The following is a 13,060-nucleotide window of genomic DNA, read 5'->3' on the forward strand; positions in this document are numbered from 1 at the left end:
GCTTAAATTTGTTTTGAAATGCATCATGGTTTGAAATAGGAGCAGTAAAAAGGCAAGAAGAGAATGGCCTTTGGGTCAGGGATAGGCATTTTGTTTTTCCTGTGAAAACCCTAATTCATTTTAGCAAGTTATAAACCAGCCTTTGGTGGGGGAGGAATCTCAGCTTGTATATATGCAGTATAGACATCTTAGGGTTTAGCAGCTTCATTCTCAGTAAGCATGTTCAGGCTTCTCAATATAGCATCTAAAGCGAATGAGACATGACTGCATGAGCCACTGCACAGAACAATTGAGCATGCTGTAGTCCAGTGCTGCAGGGATGAAGCTATACGTCCTACTTCTAGATACTTTGGCAAAGCTGGGGATGGCCACCTGAACTGAGAGCCAGGAGTGACTCTCTCCTGTAGTCTCTAGGACTTCCCTGTTGGCACCAGAGTAGCATGGAAGAAGCAGCCGAGTCAAATGCAGGGGGGAGATGAATACTACAAGACAGAGTTTGTCAGTTTGCTTCTTTTGGGGCAAAGCATACATGGAACAGACATGCTGTGCTTCACTGCAACGCTCCCTAGCATAGAATTTGATGTAGATATGCCCTAAGTTTGCACGCTTTATTTAGCCTCCTTGTTTTTATGTGCTGATTTGGTCTTTACAAGACGAGTTACTATTTTTTTTCCATAGACCACCAGTCTCATTCTGTGTACACTCAATGAAAAAGCAGCTTTTCAACATTTTGTTTTATCCTCATTTCTTAGAAGGTGTGGCCCTATAGCTTATTTCCTGCAGTGCTTTCAGACCCTGTTCTGAATATGGAATAATTAATTTTCTTTTAGGATTTTCAAGAGGGATCATTACTACAGTATTTGAGTGCTTCAGAAGTATCAATGTATTTATCTTCATAATCTCCTTGTGAACTGAGAAAATGCTATTACGCCATTTTTAGATACAGGGAGCCAAGGCATGGTGAGACAGATCTGCCCAATTTAAAAATCCTAGAACCTGATTTTTTTTTTGATTTTTTTTTTAAAAGAGTATTTAGTACTCCCTTGTATATGTTCAAAACACCACTCCCACTGACTTCAGTTGCACCTGTGAGTGCTCAAAGTCACTACAAAATCAAACCTCACTGTCTCAAGCTGGGCACCCAGATAATAGGGAATATAATTAATTAGCACCTGTTTTGAAAAGTTTGGTTTAAGGAATTCACCCAGTTTACACAGAAATTCCAGAAGAAACAGGGACTGAATCCACTTCAGGGCAATGTTGAATTGTCTTTACCAAGAACCTGTATTTTCTCTTCAAGTACTCCTTGGCCTCAGTCATTAAACACCCTCCAAATTCCACAACAGAGGCAGCCAGGTGTCCTACAGATAAATTTCCTTCTCATTCATCCCAAGAGCAGGTTTATCCTTGTGCTTTGAATTAGAGAGGTATCTCATGGTAAAATTTAGGCAGGTCCAAATATGAGTGCACAGGCACCTTAAATTCTGGCATGTCCTCATTGTTAAATGCATGACTTCGGAAACTTAACACTCTTTAAATGCAGTTTTGACGTAGGTTGGGTTGCTGCAGCATCAGCTGTGTGCGTGCTTGGTTCAGGCAATCAGTACCATAATTAAGGGTGTACAAGAAGGGCACTAATTTTGGAGGGGCACCAGAATCTCCCATGCTCATGGAGTCTGTATCCTGGCAGCCTACCCATGCTGGGAACTCCAAAACTGGCAGCCTACCCATGCTGGGAACTCCAAAAGAGTCCCTGGATGCTGCTGCTGTTGCTTTAAGAGCAACGGCAGGGAAAGATGGAGTATGCCGAAGTATGCCTCATAAAAGCAGCAGCAGCAGCAGCAGCTCAGCTGGGGACTTTTTAGGAGTTCCCAGCATGGGTAAGACTGCTTCTCCTGCTTCTACCCCCCTTCTTTTCTGCAGGATCTGCCCTGGGTGCCAACTCTGCTTGTTATACCACTGCAGGGAATAGTATCATAGTACAATATTAGACTAGATCCATGCTCAGTCTAGTCAATAACTTACCTAGGACTAGACAGAGAACAAGAGAACTTACAGAAATATGCAGGAAACCCTGTGACAGCAAACCATAGACTAATCTATCCACAGTTCAAGTGTCTTGCTAACCCTCAGCAATTATTAGCAAAGGGCCAAAAGAAAAAAGTGTTGTATAATCCATTAACATCGTATATCTAAAATATTTTTACTGTCCATAGTAATGTTTGATTGTTGCAAATCCTATTAGGATCTTGGCCTTAATTATATGTATATTGAGAAAGGGTATATATATGAATGCCAGAAATTCTCTCTCTACCATTTCCATTATTTTAAATAGGCTTATATAATGTGCCTTTTTTTCTTTTCATTTTGTTTTCTCATCTAAAATAAGCAGTGCTTTTTCAGACTCTTTCTAGTCCCCTGTTATTTCTATGTAATCATTTTTGGGATGATTTGCAGTGGATATACGGTGTTCCATTTTGATCAATATGATATTTTTCACATTATTCCCTATCCCATTTTTTATTTGTTTGACTACTATTGTGTATTGAAAATATGTTTTCACTGAGCTGCCCATAGTATTGTCTAGGCTATTTTCCTAAAGAGACACGGCTAATTTAAAATGTATGACAAGAAACTAATGTAGCATTGCACACATGATGCATACAAGCAGTTCAAACAGCTCTTTCCACTGTGCTCAATCCTGTAGTATGTTTAGATTCATCCAAATCTTTTCAGTCCTCATTAAATGTTTTATATCTTTAAGTGTCTCAATCAGTTTAATTGGCACTGAAGTAAAAGTATTGTTTTCTCCCTTTTACAGCAATGATAGACAGTTTCTAATGAACAGCCCCTTAACGTCACCAAATCAGATTTCCATCCCCTTGCATTAGTGCTCAGAGACATATCTATAGGAGGTTGTGATACCATGGAGAGAGAACAGTGGAGAAGGGGTTTAGCCAGGAGGTTGTCTATGTATAGGAATCTTTCTGCTTACATTAAATTATTTCCTTTAAGTAAGACTTTGTAACCTTGAAGAACACCCTGGAAGGTGTTCATATACAGTATATCGTATTTCCTACTAATACACCATTCTATTCGCTCACACAACTAAGCAGTGCCTAAATTACAAAAAAACACACCAATTTTCCCCTCTGCAGCATCTTTGACATTATCACTACATTCAAATGTACTGCATCCATTGCTCATCCATCTGACTGCCTCTGTTCTGGAAATAACCATGCTATTGCTCTGTGTGGGGTACACATAATATATTTTCAAAACATTCTCTTTTATGGACATTAACTATATTATCTCAAAACTTCAGATTGATATTGGCCAGACACACTAGAATACATATTACCAGTTTGCCATTTAGATAACAAATTGAAATTCAAACCCCTCATTTACACTCCAGTGCACCGCTATATATTTCCTGGGGTGCAAACATCTCTCTGCTGGCTCCTGTTTCCTGCTATCATCATGCACACACTACAAATTACAGGTGTTTCATCAAACTCACATGACTATTTCTGATTCTCACTCAAACACAGGAAAATTTATTTTTAAAAATATGCTGAATTCAAATATATTCTGCAAATTTCTTATTTATGTAAATGGACTGGATCTGACTTAACACTGATGCCTATTTCACAAGAGAATAAGATTCAGCAAAAGAGTAATGCCTATTAAAATGAAGGAAAACTGGTAAAAAAAAAAAAAATGTAATGGATAGATTATAACTACCAAGTTATATCTTCAACAAGAACTGTTGTTGCCATGGCAAGAGTTTCTAATGTAGAATAAAAAAAACTGTTGGAGGGATTTGTGTTATAGCTATGGTAACAACTGTATAATGACACCTGTGCTACTAAGCTATTCAAATCCTGTTTGTTTCATCCAGAAGGATGTTTGTAGTGAACTATTCTGCACATGCGTAATATCTATTCAAAAACATATCCTCAACACTGATTTCCACATTATCACTGAATTCACAAATTTGACAATAACAGTAATATTAACAGAGCAACCAGTGATCTTTTCTGGAGTTTTTCTATGTATTCATTCAAGTTGGAGCAACCTGCTTAGGAGGATGGGTAGCAAAAAGCAGCTTGTTTTTATGGTAAAAAAACAACTGGCTTTTGACATACTGGAATAATACTTCAAGCTTTGATGACATCATTTGTCTTTTCAAATTGATATACTACAATAATGGTGTTATGTAAGATAATATAGCAAATTCCCACCCAATATTTGGGCTCTGAAATGGAAATGTTCAGCATGAGCAATAGAACACGAAAGCATTATTTCATACAGTGAACATCACAGTGCTCTGAACAGATGCCAGCAATTTGATGTCAGTGTATTGGCTGCCAATTTCTCTAGCAAGGTACTACAAAATTTCCTCATTAGTAAATATTATAACAAGGTATATAGGATCTGTGTTGGAAATTTAATAATGTGATCACTAAGCAAACTATTTAAAAAGTCAACTTTTGCTGATCTTCATACTATCACCAATATCAACACAAATGATCAGCCACATGTCATCTTCTTTCTTTGACTCTTCCTGAATTACAGTCACCTAGCATTAGGGAACTTTGGTGTCAGCAGCCCCCAGTTCTATGCCCACAGCTTTATACCATCAACAATACAAGTTTTCTGAAACCTCCAGCCCCTTGAAGACACTCTCAGCAGTACTAGATTTCTTAAGCTTCTACATAGCTTTGTTGTGCTAATTCTCATGTATTTGCCTTCACTTCCGTTGCGCTATACTGCATCTCCACTTGACTATACACCCAAAGACTCCATCTAAAATACTGACCAACTGCTGCCACGTATGTGAGAAAATGGTGGAAATAAAATTCTCCTCTTCTTCTCTGACACTTCCCTCAATCTTCTGGTCCTTTCAGTTCCTTTTCCTTCACCTGACATTCCATAACTATTACTTCTCTACTTCTCCCCTTCTTAGTTTTTAATCCCATCAATAATTCACCACCCCCACCACCCTCTATACTAATAAATAAGCTATTTTAAAGTTACAGTAAGAAAATGAAATTAACAGTAAGACAAATTATTTTTCAAAGACTTGTCCAAACAATACATGCACCTTTCCCAAGAGAAAGAGACCTCCTAATTGGGGAAGCATATTTTAGGTGGGGAAGTAGATTTCTGCAGTGGAGCAGCTGCCAGAGGGTGCTGCAATGGTCACAATACTTTTGTCTTTGGCCTCAGAGAAGGAATGGAGTACACTCTGCAGCATCACAGTTAGCACTAATCCAAATTTGGCATTGGCTGTGAGAGAGCTATAACTAGCTTTTGCTAACTTGGGAATCTGGTTCAGAGATACCATAAAACCTCAGTGCTGAGGTCAAGTGAACTGTTCCATGTGGTCATCCTTCAGCCCCTACTCTGGAATAATCTTTTTATCGTCATTCTCTTTTCCCAAAATGAGGTGCAAAATGGGGTTTGTGGTATGTCAGAAAATATGGTAGATTTTGTTTTAGTTTGGAAAAAAGGAGATCAAAGGGTCACGTGACTGCTGTTTTCTAATACTTGAAAGCCTGCAAGAAAGATAGAGAAAGCCTAGTCTTCCTTCTAAACTCATGATTCCAGTACCATCTAATGTGTTTTTTTGGTTTTTTGTTTCTTTATTTATTGCAGTTTAGCCTAGTTCTATATCCTCCTTAACTCAAATATGACCCAGTTTGCATTTGGTGGTTTTTCTGTGTCTTTTTTTAATTAAAATTTTCACGCATTAATACTATGAAAGAAAGTCAAAGAATGTTACCAGCTGATTTTTTAAAAAATAATTTGAAGATATTTAAGATTAATCTTAAGTTATTATTTTCATTTTTATGGCTACATTCACCAGTATACGTTGACTACTGCTTTTTTAATATTAATCTGGATCACCATCTGGATCTTTGTGACCCTTTGAAGGGTTCTGGAGGGTGCCACACAATGTTAGCACGGTTAGGTGCGCAAACATGATTCAAAGATAAATCCAGAGTTTTCACATAGGACTCCAGTGTTAAAAACAGTCTGACTAGGTATGATCTTTCTGAGTTCTTACAACAGAAGAACAAAATGGCAAAGTGATGCAGCTGGGTGCCTAGGCCACAGGGCCCACGAAAACTTTCAGTCGCTGCTACTGCCACAACTGCACAGCTACTGGTGACAGTCAGCTTTTTTTTGCACCCCTCTCCTATCCCCCACCACCCCCATCAGCATCTGGGGTGGTTGCTCTCATTGCCCCTCCCTTATACTACACCACTGGCTCTATTATTTTTTTATAGTAAAAAAGGAAGTGAAAGTTAAGCACTGGCATTTTCTAAGGGGTGTCTTGAGTCTATCTAGGGGTGTCTCAAGCCTAAAACAATTGAGAACCACTGGGGTAGGGAAAACAGATTGCCTTTCACTGAGATGCCCTCTAAACATCTATTAGCTCTCAATTCTTCCTACTGGGAGTGAAACCGACCTGTTCTCAGAGAAAATGACAACCCACTTTGTTGTTAGTGGATGGAGTGCAACTTTAAGCACCAAAAGAAATGAGGCAGTAGCTATCTTTTCTGAGGGCATCCTGTGGCCTTAAACACACTGAGAAAATAGAAAATGCCAATCAATTGGAAATAGGGCAGCTCTTTGTGGAACTGCCTGAAAATTATTTTCCAGCATCTGCTGAAGGAGAAACTTTCAGTTAGGAATAATAAAAATAAATAATAATTGCTAAATCTAAAGAAAAAATATTTTGTTCTAATCCTTGCACAGGATTTTAGTAATGGGGTTTGCCACATGGTACTCAACTTCATAATTAAAATTAATTCATGGACTAATTAATCAGATTTTTTGTATATCTTCAGAATATACATTCAATATATAAATAATCATTTCTGTAATTGTGGAGAGAATTTTTTATATATAACAGAGAAAATTAAGTCCTGTTTTAAGTCCAAAATTCAACCTAACTGTAGAGCTGCAGCTGTTGCCTCTGTTATTCAGTATCCATGAGAATTCCTTTCTGTGTGACTATACTTGGCAGCGCTTCTGTAGCCCTTTTAATGGTAATTCATAAAAGAGATACATACAGAATCACAATCCCTCCTCAAACTTCCTGCTTTCCAAAATGTGAAATTTTACAGGGTGTTTCCAAAAGTACTTCATGGTACAGGTGGTCCATCAAGTACACTTGAAGAAATACTAATAAATCAAAAGACACTGCTCAACTTGGGAATCTGGTTCAGAGATACCAATAAAACCTCATTGTCTAATAGCCATATGAAATACCTTGGCACATCTCAACACCCAGGCTTACTCTAGAATTCTTACGGGGCAGCTAACCTCTACAGTACTGCAAAAGAAAACATTTTTCCTTGCAAATTTGTGAGAAAATTTTTCACTGGGTAGAAATAAGTACAAGACATCATCATATATTCTGCAGAGAGTTGTTATATATTAACTGCATTCAGAAGTTCTGTCATTTTGTCTTGCTTGTAGGAGAGAAGGTGGTTGAGTGGGAGGTGGCTGTGCTCAGAAAGTACATGTTATTCTTTACAACATAGTAGAACAGAGAACAGTACTAGAAGAGGAAAGGTCAGTAGTATTTACCAACCAAACAGACCAATAATAAAGCAAGAGGCTGGACAAATTATGTTTCTGGGACCAAAACTTTCTGTGCACAAATCCAGTGAAGTCTAAGTCAATTCCCCCCATACTGATTATCCATCTTCATGAAATAAATAAAAGTAAAATAAGTTGCAAAAGAATAAGTCTTCCAACAAATAGGAATAAAGGTTTTGATCCTGACAATTAAAACAAAAAACAGGGATTAGTAACTGACAATGTATTTGTATACATTGCTTTAATTTTCAGACTGAGCATAATTCAGCAATCTCCATAGATCTTTTATCTGGAAGGAAAGCCTTGCACATACAACTGCTCAGTTTCCTCAGATGTGGCATGGGGCAAAGGGATCTCTTTCCTATGCACTGCTGAGGCACTTGTATCCTTTTAATTCTTACTATGGAATCAACTTTTGGTCTCAGCAGTTTCTTCAGAAAGGGATGCCTAGGTAAGGAGTGGAGTAGAAAGTAGGTTCCAATATACTTGGTTTTTTTCAGCTATTTTCTAGTCAACTCTATGTGGAAGTTCTCTACTTGTTTTACCTTTCCTGTTACATTTAAAAAGCAGACCAGAGAGGCAAAAAAAAAAAAGAATGCTTCCTTAACAGTTAGAACAAGTAAGGCCCTAAATTCAAATGGTCTCTCTCATGTAACCCAAACCTTCCCTGGTGCCAAGATAACCACCAGCCCTAATGAAGCACTCTCTCTAATTACAGAATATCATTAAAAAGTTTCCCAAAATATCTGGAAACAGGGCAAACTATCTTGATGAACTGATTTACCACTATTAAATGGTGTTATGGCACTCAAGATAGTGGTAATTTATGTATAAAATCAATTATTATGAGGGCCCAAGGTCCTGATGGTGTCTTTATGGGTACAAATGGTTTGTAGCAGAAAAGATTTTATGTTGCTGCAGAAGGTGTAGGATCACACATAGGCCCATATGAAGTGTCTTATTTGGGGGCCACCAGAATGACCAGGAAGCCATATGAAAGGTCTCTATCTGGCCAGAATGCCCTGTCCAAGGGGCATCATAGCAGGCTCAGGCTGCTTCCAGCTGCAGGGGTCCTTCAGGGAAATATGAGCAGTCCTTTATGAACAGCAGCTCATCTTTCCAGGGATGGAAAGAGCACTGGTGCTTTTGTTGGGTGTCAGGAATCTTTTGGCAAATGGTCATTTGGGAGGGCTGCTCCAAGAGAGGACAGGAAGTCTAGAGATGTGGTTCCAAAAAGGAAATCCCAAAGGCAGGATTATATTTGGGGCAGGTGAATCTGGGAATATTTGCATTTCCAAGGCAAGGCATTGGTTTTCCCATTCTTCCCCTCCAGCTGGTATGTTACCATGAATGCAAGCAAGAAAGGAAGAGAAACTAATAACACTGATGGGGATCAGTCTGTGACTTCATACTCTTCAAGTTTTCATGCTCAGTATACACACATATGGGGCATTGGGCTCCTTCAGGGTAATAGTACTAAGTTTCAAATCGCATCTTGATTGTCAGGAGTTCTTTAACTGTTACATCACAGTCATGACACATTCCTAATGGATACAACCAATGAATCCATTTCCATAATGAAAGGTTTTTCTGGGTCTGAGCTAGTGAAACCTTGCCAGTTTGTACAGAGTGGCTGTGACTTGGGCGAACCTCTGGGGAGAAGATGGGGTGAAACAACAATAGAAGTTTGCAAATCTTATAAATTTTTGGATGACATGAATGCTTCATGTGTTAGCCCAGGTGTGTACAGCTTCTGCCTTCCAGGGTTCCATCTGAACCTCCTTTGCTCACAAAAAGGAACCCAGGAATTCTAAGGAGACCTCAAACTCACATCCTTGAGTTTTACATAGTGCCCATGCGCTAAAACCATTTCAGACATGGTGGTCGTAGTTGGTTTGGTCCTCTGAATAAATAAGGATGTCGCTCAAGTAAACCATAACAAAGATCCAGTATGCCCCAGAGCACATCAATGCTGGAATGTGGCATGAGTATTGGCAAAACCAAAGGGCATATAGGTACTCAAAAGTGTCTACAGCATGTCCTGAGGGCTGTCTTCCAGTTGTCTTTCTTCCCGATTCAGACCAGGTTGTAAGCTCCCCGTAGGAGCAGTTTAGTAAAAACTTGACATCATATGATTAGATACTGTTAGAACCCATTTAGATAGTCTTTGGGTAAATAGTACACAATCTTTCATCCTGTCTGCAAATGCCATAAATAGCCTAGGAGTTCCCAAATGGGTTGTTTTGCCAAGGTAATTTGGAAGAGCCCCAACTACACACAAAGTGTGTGGTTTGACTTCCACTAGATTGGGATGTAACATCTTGCACCATCTACACCTTTCCCAGAGCCTGACAAAGGGACTTTGATCCCAAAAGCTTGCAAAAAAGGACAGTTTTCTTGCCATTTTCCAGTTGGTCTAATAAAAGGTATCATTTTGGAACCAAGAGTTCTAGTTTTTTGTATGACTAAATTGGGATGGCGCTTGAGGAAAAATGTGGCAGGCAAACCTCAGAATTCAAATGAAAATCTGACAATCTTAACTATGAACACAGGCTGATATACAATGGTCACAGTGTCCTAAAGTCTGTATCACTACTAGTCTGTAGGTTGATACTGTAGCTAGGCTGGACCAGGCTGTTTCTACAGGTAGATGAAACAGGTAGCAGTCACATCTATGAAAGCATAGTTTGCCTTCATTTTGTGTTATACCAATATATTCCCCATCTTACACTTGCTAGGTTCCTTAATAGCTCTATGTATTTTCCTCATTTTGGAGCTGCCCCTGAAACTGGAATCTTTATAGACTAATATGGCTAACTACCTTTCTCTTGCTCATAGTTTTAAATGGGGAAATGGATATTATTTTTCAGCTTTTAGCAAAATGCTGTTATTGTTACTTATACTGCTAAGTGTACCCATGTGGACCTGATAAATAGCCCTGGATTCTTCTCAGATAGTAGCTAGTCCAGAACAAGAGTTAGACAATGCAGTTCCACCTATCTCCCATAAAGACCTAAGTGACACCGATGTTCATTATTCAAAAGGAATGAATGCATTCCTGCTTCACAACACAGACTTCAAATCTTGCTTTCTGAAAACACAAGCGAGTGCCCTGGGCTATTTTTTTTTTCTGTGGTGATGGTCTCTCTCTCTCTCTTTTTGACCAAGGATTCAAATAATTCCACCTCGTCCAGAAGAAGTCTAAATAAGATTTTGGTGAGACATATACCTCTATGAAAGGTTTCAGTCCCTAAATCTTGCCATTTTGTCCTGAAGAACAGCTCTGAAGTGCCTTTCATCTCCCTCCACACAGCTAAAACTCTTATCCAGGTCATTATTTTGTACCTCTTAGTATACTTTCATCCTTTCTGGTCTTGACCCCTCAAAAACACAGCAGAAAGATCATCTTCCCAGGCATCACTTCTCTGTTTCTTCCTTATTCCCTGATATCAACTGCAAATTCTTTGTCTTCACTTTTATGACAGTTTGTGGCACAACCCTCACTATACATATCACCTTTCATGTTATCAATTTCTACTTCCCCTTGGCCAGCAAGGTCTTGTGGGACTGTCTTATGGGACAGATTTAATGGTACCTGAGAATTCACCATTTTATTCATTCATTATTATGTGATCCCTTTGTTATCCTAGCACAGGTAGTAGGAGTATGGAGCTGCTAGATACATTTATTCTTACTTTGAATTACTGTTCCATTATTTCAGGATTCAAAATATCCCATTTAAAATAATTTAATTTCAAGTAGATTGTTCAAAAGCTGTGGGAGAATTAACTTTGTATATAAATAGTAAGGTTGAACAGAACCTTTATTGGAACTGTTAAAACATAATATTGCTGCTAGCCACCTCTGTAGAGATTCAAGATCATCTTATATTGAAATGAAACTAACTGTTCTTATGCTTTCTTTGATCTAGATATGAACTGCTAGCTCTGACAAATTGCTCTCCCCTACCATACATGCTCAGGAGGCTGTTTAGCAGAAGTTCATTGAATCAAACTTAATTAACAAATAATTGGAGAAACAATATTACCATTGTTTTAATCAGCATATTTTTCACCAGGAACAAATTGGAAATCAAATGTGTAAAGGTCCCAGGAATTTTGATCAAGTCACTTACGTCTCTCTATAGAGTAGATGCATTCTGGCTGCATCCAGACAAGCGAGCATGTGCCTGTTGCAGTGTCTCAAAGCAGTTTGAGATACCGTAAGAGGCATGCTAGGAATGAAAATGTTCCCCGCACTGCATATTCGCAGCATGGACTCTAATTCTGATACCGGGAAATCCTGGTATATAAAAATAAAACAGAAAACAAAAAAACCCATGAAGGAAAAAAGCGGTGCAAGGTGTACTCTAGGAGCATGCCCTGAAGCAACTGGAGGCTGGGTCCTCCAAAGAGACACTCTAGCATGCAGACAGAATGTCTCTATGCCTGCCATATGCCTCTGCTGCTCCAGGACCACCCCATTCGCCAGGTCCCAGGAACCACTTGGGTGTGTGATGGGCTGGTGGGAGGGGTGGAGGTGGCAGCAGGGGTGTGTGTGTCTCAGCATGATGGCGCAAATAGAAGCAGGGCAAGGCTGGCAGCAGTGGATTGGAGCTAGGCTGTGTCCCTGGTAAGTAGGAATGTGGGGGTGGGAGGTTTAGCGGGAGACCATGTGGGGGTTGGAGACTGCTTGAGAGGGTCCCCTGCCTGCCCCCCAACATGGTGCAGGGCGCCCACAACAGCAGCAACCAGCAGCAGTGGGCCGTTGGGCTTCTCATGGCCCACTGCTAGCACAGCCCCACAGGTAGCATGTGGCAGTACCTGAGATCAGGGGGCTACATGTGGCACATGCCACCAGCCTACTGGCATGCACCTTCAGACAAGACCAGGCCGGCTCTTGCTGCCACCCGAGGCTCCCAGCACCGCATTCAGGAGCCACACACCAGTGGGCTAGGCTGGGTCCTGCCTCCATGGAGCCAGCCCAGCCTGATAGCATGTGTGGCACATGAAGGCAGGACCCAGCCTGGCCCGGTCCACTGGCATGCTGTTCCTGTGTGTAGTGCCAGGAGCCTCAAGTGGCAGCAAGAGTCAGCCTAATCCTGTCCAAAGATGTGCACCAGTGGGCAAATCCACCCACAAACCCCACACCCCCCAAACTCCTGCAAAAGCCCTACACCCACCTCTACACCCACCCACCCACAAACCCCACTACAAATCTCACACCCTGCATGCCCAGCCACTAGATGTGACAGGACAGCACCTGCTGGTGGGAGCCATGGCTGCAGGGGTGACTTCCACACTGCAGCCATGCCCTGTGCCCACACCACTGCTGGGACATGTGGCCCCAGCCTGGGGGCAGGGGTTCTGGTCCCAGGAACCACTTGGGTGTGTGATGGGCTGGTGGGAGGGGTGGAGGTGGCAGCAGGGTGTGTGTGTGTGTG

General features: G+C 40.5%; 1 protein-coding gene across 8 annotated transcripts in view; it reads right to left on the reverse strand.

The window, feature by feature from the left end:
- Nucleotides 1-13,060, reverse strand: part of ANKS1B (ankyrin repeat and sterile alpha motif domain containing 1B) — an 837,577-nt gene that overhangs the window by 383,580 nt on the left and 440,937 nt on the right. The window lies entirely within an intron of this gene.

Source organism: Crocodylus porosus, unplaced genomic scaffold (assembly GCF_001723895.1).
Source record: "Crocodylus porosus isolate Cpor-Errol unplaced genomic scaffold, CroPor_comp1, whole genome shotgun sequence".
In the NCBI taxonomy this organism is placed as follows: domain Eukaryota; kingdom Metazoa; phylum Chordata; order Crocodylia; family Crocodylidae; genus Crocodylus; species Crocodylus porosus.